We start from the raw sequence: 15,282 nt of genomic DNA on the forward strand, positions 1-15,282 counted from the left end.
GATTTACGGGTGTTGATTTTATATCTTGCTACATTGCTGAATTCCTTAACTAGTTCTAGAAGTTTTCTGATGGACTCTTTTGGGTCTTCTAGGTGAAGAATCATGTCATCAGCAAATAGTGCCAATTTGAGTTCTTATTTTCCTATGTGTATCCTTTTAATTTCTTTCGTCTAATTGCTCTGGCCAGTGTTTCAAGAACTATGTAAAATAGAAGTGATGAAAGAGGACATCTCTGTCTTGTTCCGGTTTTTAGAGTGGATGCTTTCAATTTTTCTCCTTTTAGAATTATGGGGCTTAACATAGATAGCCTTTATGTTGTTGAGATATGTTCCTGTTATCTCTAATATTTCTTGTATTTTGAACATAAAGTGGTGCTGTATTTTGTCAAATGCTTTTTCTGTGTTTGAAATGATCATAGGATTCTTATCTTTAAGTCTATTGAAGTGATGAATTACATTTATTGATTTCCAAATGTTGAACCAACCTTGCTTCTCTGGGATGAATCCCACTTGATTGTGGTGCATAATCTTTTTGATATGGTTTTGTATTTTATTTTCCAGAATTTCATTGAGAATTTTTACATATATGTTCATTAGAGATATGGTCTAAAGTTTTCTTTCTTTGATGTGTCTTTGCCTCGTTTTGGAATCATGGTGATACTGGCCTCATAGAATGAGTTTGGAAGTGCTCCCTCTTTTTCTAATTCCTGAAATAAATTGGAAAGTATTGGTATTATTTCTTCCTTACAGGTGTTGTAGAACTTGGCTGTGTATCTAGCCAGTCCTGGGCTTTCCTTGGTTAGTAGATTTTTGATGGTGTCTTCTATTCCATCACTTGAAATTGATCTGTTTCAATTTTGTACATCATCCTGATTCAATCTGGGCAAATTATATGACTCTAGAAATTGGTTGATGCCTTCTATATTTTCTATTTTATTGGAGTACAAGTTTTCTAAATAATTTCTAATTATCTTCTATATTTCTGTAATGTCTGCAATGATATTTCTTTTTTCATCACGTATGTTAGTAATTTGAATTTTTTCTCTCCTCTTCATTAGCAAGGCTAAGGGTCTGTCAATTTTATTTTTTCAAAGAACAAATTTTTTGCTCTGTCAATTTTTTCAATTCTTCCTTTTGTTTCAATTTCACTGATTTCTACTCTGATTTTAATTATTTCCTGTCTTCTACTGCTTTTGGTTTTATTTGTTCTTCTTTTTCTAGGTCTTTGAGATGTAATGTTAAGTCATTTATTTGTTGACTTTTTCTCATTTTAAGAAATGAACTCCATTCGATGAACTTTCCTCTTAGAACTGCTTTCATAGTGTCCCAGAGATTTTGATATGTTGCATCTGTGTTCTCATTCACCTCTAATTTTTTTATTCTCCTCCTTGATGTCTTCTATAACCCATTGTTCATTCAGTAGTATATAATTTGTCTCCAGGTGTTGGAATAGCTTTTATTTATTATTTTATCATTGATTTCTAACTTCATTCCATTATGATCTGATAGAATGCAGGGTAGTCTCTCTACCTTTTTCTATTTGCTAAGAGTTGCTTTGTGGCATGATATATGGTCTATTTTAGAGAAGGATCCATGTGCTGCTGAGAAGAAAATGTATTCACTCATTGAAGGATGAAATATTCTATAAATGTCAGTTAAGTCTAAGTTATTAATTATATTATTGAGTTCTATAGTTTCTTTGTTCAGCTTTTGTTTGGAAGATTGATCTAGTGATAAAAGAGGTATGTTAAAGACACCCAAAATTATTGTGTTATAGTCTATTTGACTCTTGATCTTGAGAAGAGTTATTTGATGAACATAGATGCTCCATTGTTTGAGGCATATATATATATATATAATTGTTAAGTCTTGTTGGTGTATGGTTCCCTTGAGCAATATGACCTTCTTTATCCTTTTTCTTTGACTTTAGCTTGAAGTCTACTTTATTTAATATGAGGATGGAAACTCTTGCTTGCTTCTGCAGTCCATGTGAGTGGTATGATTTTTCCCAACCCATCACCTTCAGTTTGTGAATGTCTTTTCTTATAAGATGAGTCTCTTGGAGGCAGCATATTTTGGGGTATTTTTTTTATCCAATCTGCTAGCCTATGTCTTTTGATTGGTGAGTTTAGGCCATTAACATTCAGGGTTATTATTGAGACATGATTTGTATTCCCAGCCATTTTTGTTATTTAATGTGACTTGATTTCTCCTCTGAATAGATTTTCCTTTAGTGTAATACCTCCCTCTGCTAATTTTCATCAGTTTTTCATTTCCTCTTCATGGAATATTTTGCAGAGCATATTCTATAATGCAGGCTTTCTAGTTGTAAATTCTTTTAACTTTTGTTTATCATGGGAGGTTTTTATTTCATCATCAAATCTAAAGCCCTCAGTTTTGCTGGATATAAGATTCTTGGTTGGCATCCATTTTCTTTCAGAGTTTGATGTATGTTGTTCCATGATCTCCTAGCTTTCAGGAACTGAGTTGAAAAATCTGCTGAGATATGAGTTGTTTTCCCCCTGTGTATGATCTGATTCCTCTCTCTTGTGGCTTTTAAGATTATCCTTATTCTGTATGCTAGACATTTTCATTATAATGTGCTTTGGTGTAGATCTGTTATAATTTTGTACAGTTGGTGTCCTGTAAGCCTCTGGTATTTCATTTTCCAATTCATTCTTCATGCTTGGGAAATTTTCTGATATTACCTCATTGAAGACATTGTGCATTCCTTTGGTTTGAAATTCTGTGCCTTCTTCTATCCCAATAACTGATCTTAGATTTGGTGTTCTATTCATGGTTTGTTAATACTTCACTGTGTCATCAACTTTATTTTCCAGATTGTATACTTTATCTTCATTATCTGATGATATTTCTTCAAGTGAAATAGTCTGTTGGTTATACTTTCTATAGTTTTTTATCTGTTTATTGTATCCTTCATTTCAAGGATTTCTGTTTTTTTTTTTTTTCAAAGTCATCAGAGTCTCTATCTCTTTGTTGGAGTGATCGATTTTTGCCTGTATTTGCTCATTTAGGTCATTCTTTAATTCACAGATCATTTTAATTATGACCTTCTGAACTCCTTCTCTGACATTTCATCAACTTTCTGTCCATGTGTTCTGTTATTATAGTATCCTAGTTTGTTTGAGGCACTTTCCTCCTTGTTTTTTCATGTTGTCTATGTGTCCTCCTTTCCTGCAGCACGGATCTGAGCTATTACAATATCTTTCCTATATTCTTGTACAGATTGTACCTACCTTGTAATGATGTCCCTCAATGTATGCTTCTGCATCTAAAGGTGGTGGTGGAAATAGCTGAGGTAACTTGAGATAATTATTAAGGTGCCCCAACATGGAAGCAATGTCTTACAGAGATGGGGCTGAAAGTGTGGGCCTCACACTTTTTGGAGGATGCCTGCTCTGAGTTGCAGCTGCTTCTAGGCTCTGTCTACTGTCAAAAGGTTAGGGGCTACTGCATGCAGAAGGCTATGGCGATGACTGCAGTGTCCCAAGATGGAAGTGGGTTAGGCTTAAGCTCCCAGGTAGTGAGGGGTGAACTCGGACCTCTCCTGGACCTACATCCTACCCAAGTTGATGTGGGCTGATCTGGGCTGGGTCTGGGCTCCTTCAGTAGTCTGCTGGCCAGAAGAGGTAGTCCTGTGCTGGAGGCTGGTCTCTGGCAGGTGTCTGCCCCACTGGTAAAGGAGAGCACCCAGGCCTACTGTGAGTCTGAGTCCTGTGCATGCTGGTATGGGTAGATCTCAACAACTTTTTAAAATATCAATTTATCCAGGCACTGCTATACTCTTGCTTTTATTTTTAAATTATATTGAGTTTAAAAATGCATAATTACTATAAAAATTTGAAATTACAAAATAAGTTGTATCCCTCATCCTACCCAGGATTCTACCCCCTGAACATGTTTTATTTAATTCTAAACTTCTGGGACTATTTATATAAAATCCAGGAAGAATGATCAAAATACGGCTTAAAACAAACAAAAATGTGTCTCATTAAAAATAGTTTTAACAGATGGACATCATTACCCTAAATACATATATGAAGATATGAAGGTGTGACTCTACTTTGTGTACAAGCAAGGACATGAAAAATTGTGCTCTATATGTGTAATATGAAATGTAACGCATTCTGCTGTCATATATAACAAATTAAAATAAGAATTAAAAATAGTTTTAATAATCTAACTGCTTTATTTTTAGTTGTGTTCTGATTTTTTAGTTAAATTTATTGAAATCTTTAGTGGTATTACAATTCTAACTGGTCATTGAAAAAAATTCAGAAAAAAATCTGAATCATTGTATGTTTATCTTGCTTTTAGATAAATCAAGTTTACCATATTCTTATTATAGAGACAGAATATTCATTTTATTATGCAGAATACATCTCATAAGACTTTAAAGCAGAAGCTACTATTCAAAACATTGTGACTTGTGAAATGTATAATATCACTATGGAAACAAAGGTTAAACAAATAGTATAAAATATTTTTATTAGTTTGCAGATGACAAAACAACTATGAATTATTTTTCCGAAATATTGAATGTACATTATAAATGTATCTTTAGAAATTCTTCATTAAGTTCCCTTCATTCAAGCTGTTCTTCAAATATCTTATTTGATTTTTTATTTATATTATCAATTTTGAGAAAAGAATCATCTTCTCTGGAAGGCAATGATTGTCGTATTGAATTATCCTTTAAATACTCACATAGAATTAGTATCTAAATAGATAAGATCCAGTAAGTGGCCATTAAAATCTTTCCCTGGATCTTTATTTTCAGCATCCACTGTTTCATTGTTTCATGTGATAGGCAGAGGGAGTCTGCAAATCTTTATCAGAAACAAAGAATCAACAGTCTGAACTTCTTGGCAAGATGAAACAAGAGGGACCAGATTTATTGTTGTTCCTGAAACAAACAAAAATAACATATATTACAGAATAGTCTTCAAGACATTGGAGATCCTGCAATAAAATCTAGGAAAGGTAGCAGAATACAACAGTCACTAATATGGCATTATGTAAAAACGTGGATGTGTAACCGATGTGATTCTGCAATCTATATTTGGGGTAAAAATGGGAGTTCATAACCCACTTGAATCAAATGTTTGAAATATGATATGTCAAGAGCTTTGTATTATTTTGAACAACCAATAAAAAATAAATAAACAAGATCTAATAAATGGAGAGGCAGGGAAAATAGTCCAGCTTTGCAATTGCCTGAGGCTCCTGCTGTGGGGAGGAAGTGGAAACCTGAAGGTGTTGGTCTCCTTGGGTTGAGGATGGAGCTGGTGGTCTCAGACCAAACTAGCCAAAGTAAACAGGGGATACCTGAGATGAGATAGCTGCACAGAAAGAAAGCTATGGAGACATGAAGATGATCTCCTAAATTTCCAGAAGAGTACTGATGCCCACATGTGCAAGTGCTGAAGGAAGGAAACACCTGCAACTTTCAGAACTCACAGAGCCAGCCATAATTATTCCCACCAGCCAACATGAAAGCTTCATAATTCATTGGCACTGAGTAGAGTACTCAGAAACATTTTAATTCTGTAATGGAGCTTTAAATGTAAAACTTTAAAGCAAGACCTGAGTGTTTCAAAACCATTTAACTACATTCTGGGATGAAACTCAATAATATTTATACAGATACAAAAATACCAAGGACACAAAAAGGTGAAATTCATAATGACTGGCATCTCATAAAAATTTACTTGAAATGCAAAGAAACAAGAATAAACAACCCATAAATAGGAAAAAAAGCAATTAATTGAATTTTATCTATAAAACATAAAGATTTAGTAGACAAAGACATTTAGAAAATTCTTATAACTTTATTCCTTGTGTTCAAGAATTAATAAAACACATCAAACAATTGTGAAGCATGTATAAAATATCTGTAAGGAAGCTAAAAAATTGTTTGAGTTGAAAATTCACTGGATTAAAATAATAGTAGATTAGATATTGCAAAAGATTAGTGAAGTTGATGACAACAATATAATATACCCAAAGTGAACACAGAGAAAAGTGTATGAGAATCATTAGCAGATCATCATTGAACAGTAACACAACTTTAAGCAGCCTTTATATGTCCCCAAAATGGGAGGAGCAGAAAAGAAAATTTTTAAAAAATGGTACCTGAGGTTTTCCGAAAATTAAAACTATACAATCATAGTTTCAAGATGTCTATAAAAGTAAAGTGAAGAAATCAATCAAATTACTAAATGACAGTGAAAAGGAGAAAATTAAAAAAAAAAAAGAAACCAAATACCTTATGTGTAGAGGAAGAAAATGACAGATTTTTCATGAGAAATAAGGCAAAAGAGAAGATAATTAAACATTTTAAAAATAATAAGCATGTGTGTACACACACACATGCACACACACACCACTAATAAAAATATAACAAGGAGATATATATTTCAGAAATAAGGTTGAAATTAAAGCACTTTGGGATATAACCTGAAAGAGTTCATCATTAACAAACTTAAACTGTAAGAAACATCATGTAACTCTGTTATGGTTAGAAATGAAGTGTCCCACAAAAGCTCATGTAAAAAAAAGTTTAGAGATAAAATGAATGGGTAATGAGGACCTTAACCTAATCAATGCATTAACCTCTGATAGGAATTAATTGGATAGCAACTGTGGGCAGGTAGGGTGTGACTGGAGGTAGTGGGACCCTGCGGACATACCTTTGGGTGTTTTGTCCTGGTTGAGTGGAGCTCTCTCTCTCTCTGCTTCCTGGTACTGTATCCCCAGGTGCTTTCCACCATGATGTCCATCCCCACCTCAGGCCCTGAGAAATAAAATTGGCCATCTATGAACTAAAATCTCTGAAACTGTGAGCTCCAAAATTAACCTTTCCTTTTTAAAATTGTTCTTGTCAGATCTTTGATTAGAGTAGCGAAAAGTTGACTAAATCAAAGTCCTTCAGAGAGAAGAGAACAATAAAGTTTGTAAATTTGAATCTACATAACAGAAAAAAGAACACCAGAAATGATAACTATGTGGCAAAATATTAAATCTCTATTTTTTATTACCTATCTACATTTCTATGGCTTAGATATGGCTTGAGTGTATTCCTCAATATTCACACCTTGATATTTATTCCTCATTTTGAGATTAAGTGAGTGGAAACTAGAGGTGGGACCTTGAGAAATAATTAAGATTAGATAAGGTCATCCCGGTTGAGCCCCCATTATGGAATTACTGGTGGCTTTATAAGAAAAAGGAGAATTATTGAAAGAGACACATATGTTCCCTGTCTCTTGCCATGTGATGCCCTGTGCATAACAATATATTGTATATTATAGAATATGCTATTTTTAAATAACAAATATATCCAGAACTGAAGTACTGAAATAGTTTGTTGAAAAATTCTCATCTGAATAATCACCTGAAAATTAATGTTTGAAATATTCAATGTAGAACTGATTTTTTAATTTTAATCATCAACTCCTGAATGATATGTGTGATAGGATGCTGCCTAGAGAATCCAGATTCTTTTCCACACTATGCTCTAAAGATTCCTTCTTCTGAGTATTTTTAGAACCAGAATGGTGGAAGAAGAAAAGTACATTGGTCTCCAAGGACTAGTTGATCTTCCAGAGACTCCAAACCACTCTACCAAGTACTAGCCTTTCTCCACAGGGCAGAGCAGCTCTATGTGAAAAGAGGCTATCACAGCTTTCCTGCTAGAAAAAGCTGTTATGATCATCTCTACATCAACATTTCCATTGTTTGGCACCATACTTTTAAAAATTTTTTATTGGTATATTATGATTATACATAATAGTGGGATATACTGTAATATATATGTATGTATCCTAATTTGGTCAATTTCTTTCCCTAGTACCTTCTTTTTCCCTCCCTCCCTTTCCTCTATGCTACTGGTCTCCCTTCTATTTTATGAGCTCTAATTCCCCTCCCCTTTTTTCTTTCTTGCTTCTTTATTGAAAGAAAACATGATCTGATCCTTGATTTCCCGAGTCTGGCTTATTTTGCTTAACATGATGTTCTCCAGTTCCATTCACTTTCCTGAAAATGACATAATTTCATTCCTCTTTATGGCTGAGTAAAATTCTGTTGTCAGCACCACACTTTTAATTTTTATTCATCTTTCATATAAAGATCTGAATAGAAAAAATACATATGCATTATTTTATTTATTTTTTTATTTATTTTTTAACATGTTTTTATTTTTTTATTTTATTTTTTTTCCTTTAATTTTTATTGTTGGTTGTTCAGAACATTACATAGTTCTTGACATATCATATTTCACACTTTGATTCAAGTGGGTTACAAACTCCCATTTTTACCCCGTATACAGATTGCAGCATCACATCAGTTACACATCCACTGTTTTACATATTGCTATACTAGTGTCTGTTGTATTCTGCTGCCTTTCCTATCCTCTACTATCCCCCATCCCCTCCCCTCCCATCTTCTCTCTCTACCCCATCTACTGTAATTCATTTCTCTCCCTTTTTCCCCCTTTCCCCTCACTTCCTCTTGTATGTAATTTTGTATAACCATGAGGGTCTCCTTCCATTTCCATGCAATTTCCCTTCTCTTTTCTTTTCCCTCCCACCTCTCACCCCTGTTTAATGTTAATCTTCTTCTCATGCTCTTCCTCCCAACTCTGTTCTTAGTTACTCTCCTTATATCAAAGAAAACATTTGGCATTTGTTTTTTAGGGATTGGCTAGCTTCACTTAGCATAATCTGTTCTAATGCCATCCATTTTCCTGCAAATTCTATGATTTTGTCATTTTTTAATGCAGAGTAGTACTCCATTGTGTATAAATGCCACATTTTTTTTATCCATTCGTCTATTGAAGGGCATCTAGGTTGGTTCCACAGTCTTGCTATTGTGAATTGTGCTGCTATGAACATCGATGTAGCAGTGTCCCTGTAGCATGTTCTTTTTAGGTCTTTAGGGAATAGACCAAGAAGGGGAATAGCTGGGTCAAATGGTGGTTCCATTCCCAGCTTTCCAAGAAATCTCCATACTGCTTTCCAAATTGGCTGCACCAATTTGCAGTCCCACCAGCAATGTAGGTCTTTATTGTGGCAAGTATTATAATACTTGCCACAATAAAGACCAATTTTCTCCCAAATTTTAGTCAGTTACATAGCTATTCTTAAACAAAATTTGTGGCACCTTGATTTATTCCATCCAACTTCTATAATATAAAGAGGTTTAAGAAGAAAGGCAGAATAGCTGTCTAGAAATGATAAACAATGTTAATCACCAAAGGGCTGTAAAACCAAAAACAAAAATGTATATCTAAAGTCATGATAAAGGACAATGTTTACATTCAAGCATAAAGAGATGAACAGAGAGTGAAGGATTTGACTAGCTTCTCACAGGTAAGGCATAGAGGGAATAAGAGTAGTCAAAGAATGAAAGAAAGGAACTCATTAGAAAGTAATGAGTCTCAGAAACAGTCAATACAGGAAAATAGCTCAATAAGAAAAAAACAACACAGAAAAACAAAAATGGTTGCATCAAAAAATAAAATAAAATTAGAAATCAGAGGAATTTGAAATTGGATAGTCACTGGAGACCTCAGAGAGAAATATTCTATAATGAAAGCCTAGAATCTCTTGTAGGAGGGACTTCAGAGAGAATGAAGGAATGTGTCCATTGAGTGTCTTTAGGTAAAACTCTCTCAGGTGTTTGAAAAGGAAAAAGGTGGAACAACAATGTGGAGGAGGTAGGTTTTAATTTTGCTGGGCTCATTTTTTTTTTTCTACCATGTGTGAGAACCAATGTATGCTTTGCTACACAGTGGAAACTTCATGAAGATAAAAAGACCCAAGGTACAGAAAGAAAAAAATAATAATAAAATGTAATAATCCCTGAGATCTGGAAAAGGAAAGAAATGTCATCTTCAGTATGAATGCAAATCTTCTCCCAAGCCTGATAACACAATCACTGCTACTTCTGGGGATCCTAATGGTTATAAACTCAGTCCCTTTCTGCCTATAATTCTAACAATTTGCGAGGCTAAGGCAGAAGGATTAAAAGTTCGAGGCCAGCCTCAGCAACTTAGGAAGACTCAAAGCAACTTAGCCAGACCCTGTCTCAAAAAAAAAAAAAAAAAGTGATGGAGATGTAGTTCAGTGGTTAAGCTTCTCAGTGTTTCAATACCCAACACCAAAAATCAAACAAAACAAAACAAAACTTGGTCCCTATTTTTTTGAGGTAAGAGCACATTATTTGAAAATTAAACATTTATTTGAGGTTTTATAAACAAAATTATGAAATTAATTATGCAATTGAATATTTACTTAGAGCCTGTTAAAGGAATTATAATAAACCAAGAACTTTTTAAAGTTGATACATACCATAAACATAAAAATTCAGAAAATATCTTATTAACATCATGCTACAATTGTTGAACAAGGAAATTTTTAAAACATGATCAAAGAAATTAAAGGCAGGAAAAAAAGAATGAACAAGGAAGTAGTGGAGTAAATACAATATTTCATCAATAAAATCTAATCAAACATAATTTGCTTAGACCTATCATACATAAATCATGTGTATAACCGAGTTCTCAATTACCTTTAATGAGTTTTTTTTTTTTTCCATAGTTGGGAGAATAAAATTAGGCTTCTCTTTACATTCAAAAGCATCCAGATTTTCATGACCTGATGATAAATTTGCACTGAGTAATGAAGCTTGAGTAAATGCTATACTATTTATTATGTACCAGAGGATTAATTAATTAGCAAAATAAAAGAGGGGGGTATTTAACACTGGTGTTTGAAGGAGTGTAAAATTGAATGTCATATTATGAAATGTTAGGGATCATTTTGGGGACTATAACTTTGTGTTAGAAATAGTATATTTTTCAAGCAGTCTCCCTCCTCTATCTGTTCCATATTTCATGCCCACTTTTGATTTCTCTATAGTTTCCTTTCCCCCTACACCTTGGGGGAAAAAAAAAACACAAAAAAAAACAGGATGTTTTATCTACTAAAATAATTTTCATGGTACACTATTCTAAAATAGATAAATATATACAAATATACCTATACACCTATATATGTTTACTTTATAAATTTTACTCTAACATTTTATTACATGCCACAGGGTTAACTAAAGAAATAGAAAAGAATAAAAAGATTGTTTTTCCTTTTAAGGAAAATAAACTAAGAACTTGAAGTAACTAAGGGGACTACAAGTTTTTTTTTCCATATAGCATAGTATTCCTTTTGATGATCAGACATCTTATCATTAATATCTTCCAGTGAGATTTCCTGCAACATTAATGATATCATCACAAAGCACAAGTTATTTGAAGTTCTAAGTAAAACAACTTGATTTCTTACTTAAAACAAAAGGAAATTCAAAAATTTTCCTAGGACTTTAATAAATGTTTGTTTCCCTCATGGATAGATAGAATTATAGTGCTAAGAATGTATTGTCATCCAGGGGCTCAGGAGGATAAGGGCAGGAGGATGGCAAGTTCAAAGCCAACCTCAGCAACTCAGCAAGGCCCTAAGCAACTTAGTGAAACTCTGTCTTAAAATGATAAATAAAAAGGCTGGGGATGTGGCTCAGTGGTTAAGCTCTCCTGGGTTCAATCCGTGGTTGGGGGGGGGGGGACATTGCCTAAAGATCTTCTCATTTAGATGTAGAATAGTGAGCAATTAAACATTTAAAATTTCATTCATAAAGGTATTGTAATTAATGGCAATGATAGTTTACTTTTTAGGGCTTAGTATAAACTCAAAATTCCTTAGCATTTTTTTCTGTCAGATTCTTAAATTAATATCAAGAATATGAAAGCATTAAATTTCAGATTTGCAACTGTCCCCATATCATATATGTAAACAAATTTTGGAATAATATTCTGTTGCTTAGTGGAAGTCCTGTGTATTCAAGGCTGATATTAAATTTCATGAAAGTAATTTGAAGTTAACTAATTCAATCTAAATGAGAAAAATATTAACACAATATAAAGTCAGATAAACTGATTTATTTTTAAAAGTTTAGCTGAATATTTTATTTTTCTGTTGGGACTAAGTTTTATATACAAATATATTTAGGACAAGACTATCTATAATGAATCATACTTGTTACCTAATTTATTTCAGCAGATCATATTTCAGCATCAAGCAGTATTAATTTACCTATGTTCTCCCCGCACCTCCTGGAGTACTATTTCACACAGAATTATTGACAGTGTTTCTTTCCCCTTAGACAGCTTTAGAGGACTGCATCAGATGACCTGATGAAAATTTATTTCCTAATATTCCATCCTGCTAACTGGATATCTGAAAGGTTTTCCTTGATCATGGTTCATTATGCAAGGCCTTAGTCTCTCCCGAGCTTTCTTTTCACCTGTACTTTCAACAACGTGCTGATTGGTTTCTCTGCTAGGTAGATGTAGCCTCTATTTCTTGTCACTGTGTGTGTTGCAGCCCCTATTCTATCTTAACCTTTTCTGCACACTCAAACTTTTACATAAATTCCTGACACCCCCTTTGCTTCTCATATTCCTTTCTTAAAAACATGCTTCCTTTGTTTGTCTTTGGTGCATAACAGCTGATAAAAGAGACCCAGACCTTCATGTATACTTCCTTTGTTACTTTTATGCCTTTGCACTCCATTATTATGCACTCCGTCCTCCTTTTAGGCCCACGCCTCTGTCTCAATGATTCCCTATGCCTTCTTGTCAGCGTCATCTAGAGACCCCTTGGATGCATACGCACATTTCACCAGTGGCTCCCCACCAACCAAATGTCATGGTTACCTGAGAATTTCAGCATGACTCATCCTACCCCTGGGGCTGCTTGATCTCACTAACTGTGACCAATTGTCTGTTTTAGGAAAAACAGCCACACCATGACATCTGAGACTGTTTGTACTTACAATTCCAGGCATGAGTGTTGGGTGTTCTACCACACTCTTCTATCCTTTCATCTCTTTCATTCTCTCATTTCCCCTATATTTACTCTCTTTATTTATTCTTTTGTGTAGTTCTGGATTCTCCCCTTATCTCTAATTCTATTACGCCTCTTCTACTTCTGTATACTCTAGACTTCTGTGATTCCTCTCAGAAGCTATCTCAAATATTGTAAAGCTATATCCAAAAAACTATCCCAACTTTCTACTTCCCTGCTACCTAATTTACACTTAGAAAAATCTTACTTAGCAAGGATACAGAAGCCAAAAGTAAGATTTTTGTCTTTGTTTTTAGTTTTTTGTTTGTTTGAACATTCACTTATAAATCTAGTGAGTCTCATGAAACCCCTTTCCACATCATTGCAGAATAATAGGTGCTTTTCTTCTACTCAACTGTCAACACTTCCTATTGTTCTCCTTGTCTTGGCCAATGCCAATATTTTGAATCTAGGTTTAGCAATTATCCCTTACTTTTTTTCAGAGTTACATAATATTTTCTTTAGGAGTTTCCTCTCCATCCACAAATAATCATGAAGTAAATGCACAGTTTGTATGGATTAGCTATTACTTTCTTTCTCTATTCACAGGTGAGATTTGAAAATCAGCCAACATGCTCTATATTCATTTCCTTTCTTGCATTCATTATTTCAAGTCCAATGCTAATAGCACTTCTTAATTACTTTTGTTGCTTGTCACTCATTCCTAAACTTTGCATAACAAATAATTCCCTAGGTGATCCAGAGAGGTGAAGGATCCAAGGTCACATGCCAGAGTGACAAAATTTAAAACACCAAGTTTGAAGGATCTGATAAAATGATTGTAGTTAAGAACCATTTCAAAATATTTTGTTGAAAGATGGAAAGATATAAAGTTATGGATTCACACAACATGGCATCTTAAGAAGTTGAAAGATTGAAAGTAGTGCATTCTTTCTTTTAAGAATAACAGTTTTGAAGTCAACAATGTAATCTTTTTAAAATTCAGCCTTTCTCAGTAGATATGTTTTAATGTAACATGTAATCAATGTAGCTGCAGATTTTGACTGGTAAACTAAATGCTTATATATTTGAGGTTGTCTTTAAAAAGCCAATGAGCAGTCCTCAAACGTCCTGGACTCTTAGCAACTAATAGAATAATGTTCGGTTTTGGAGTCTGGAGTTAAAGCACCTTGTGTTGTCTGCTTCTAAAGTGTCTCAGAGTTTTACATTTAAAGCATAAAGAGTAACATTTTATATTAAAAAGTTACATTTCCCATTTGTTAGTGTCCCTTGCTACCCCTCTGATGAGGAATGTTCACATTACCTCTGGGTCAGTTCTATGCATAACATTCACCAAATACTGCTGCTGTGGTTTCTTAAAGGAAACCTCATGTGCTGTGTTGCATTGTCATCTTGCTGCTGCTCGACAAATAAGCATATGAGGAATTAGACTGTGTGTGTTAACAATACCTTTGAACAAACAACAAGATGTAACCCTAAAGATGAGGAATGTGCATAAATAATCACTAAGTGATTTTTGTTTAAAAATTGGTCAGTACTATATCTAAAGCTTCTGTGGTTTGTATGATGTTTTAACTTTTATTTTAAACTGCACGGAATAAATTAAAATGAAAACAAAAAAAGTTGAAGAATCTAAGATTAATGTTGTAATAAGACCAACTCAGAAATTATCAAAGGTATTATCTGTCCCCCAAACTGCTGTAGGAGTACTGAGCAGGGAACTTACCAGTAATCTTTTATCCTTCTCTCTGGTGTTTCTCTCTTTCTTGGTTTCTCTTTCTCATGTTTTTCTATGTCTGGCATTCTTTTTCTTTTGATGATAAAGTAAGGATGGACAGATAGATAAATAGATAGATGTCAGGGTTCTTTAGAGATACAGAACTAATAGGTGAGGAGGAGGAATGGGTTTTAAGGAATTGTCTCATGGGATTGTGGTGACTGGCAAATCAAAAATCTGCAGAGTTGATAAGGAGGCTAGAAATTCCAGCACCAGTGGTTGCAATCTTGAGCCTGAAAGCTGGCTGGAGACAGAATTGCTTCCTCCCAGATGTCTTTTAATACTTTTGATTGACTGTGTGTGATCCACTCATATTATGGGGTAATCTGCTTTACTAACAGTCTACTGATTAAAACTTCAGGATGACTTATAAGATTATTCACCATCTCCCTCCTGCTTAATCATCTTCTATTATTCTCACTATGAATCCTACACTCAAAGCATAACACAACCAGAATTCATCATGTTCTTTCATACCTCTGTATCCCATGTACATTTTATTTTCTCTGCTAATCACTTTACCTTCCTCACTCAGTTTTTCTAAGTCCGATTGTGAACATGGCTT

At 34.0% G+C, this 15,282-nt stretch overlaps 1 long non-coding RNA gene across 1 annotated transcript; it reads right to left on the minus strand.

Annotated features, from left to right (window-relative positions):
* Positions 1–4,482: 4,482 nt before the first annotated feature.
* On the minus strand, positions 4,483–14,928 carry LOC110597823 (uncharacterized). The gene is made up of 3 exons (XR_002483591.3): positions 14,667–14,928; positions 6,713–6,816; positions 4,483–4,926 (listed from the first exon to the last, which is right to left on the minus strand). It is a non-coding gene; the product is annotated as an uncharacterized LOC110597823 (long non-coding RNA).
* Between the last annotated feature and the right edge of the window lie 354 nt (positions 14,929–15,282).

The sequence above is a fragment of the Ictidomys tridecemlineatus genome, chromosome 12, assembly GCF_052094955.1.
Source record: "Ictidomys tridecemlineatus isolate mIctTri1 chromosome 12, mIctTri1.hap1, whole genome shotgun sequence".
Lineage (NCBI taxonomy): Eukaryota > Metazoa > Chordata > Mammalia > Rodentia > Sciuridae > Ictidomys > Ictidomys tridecemlineatus.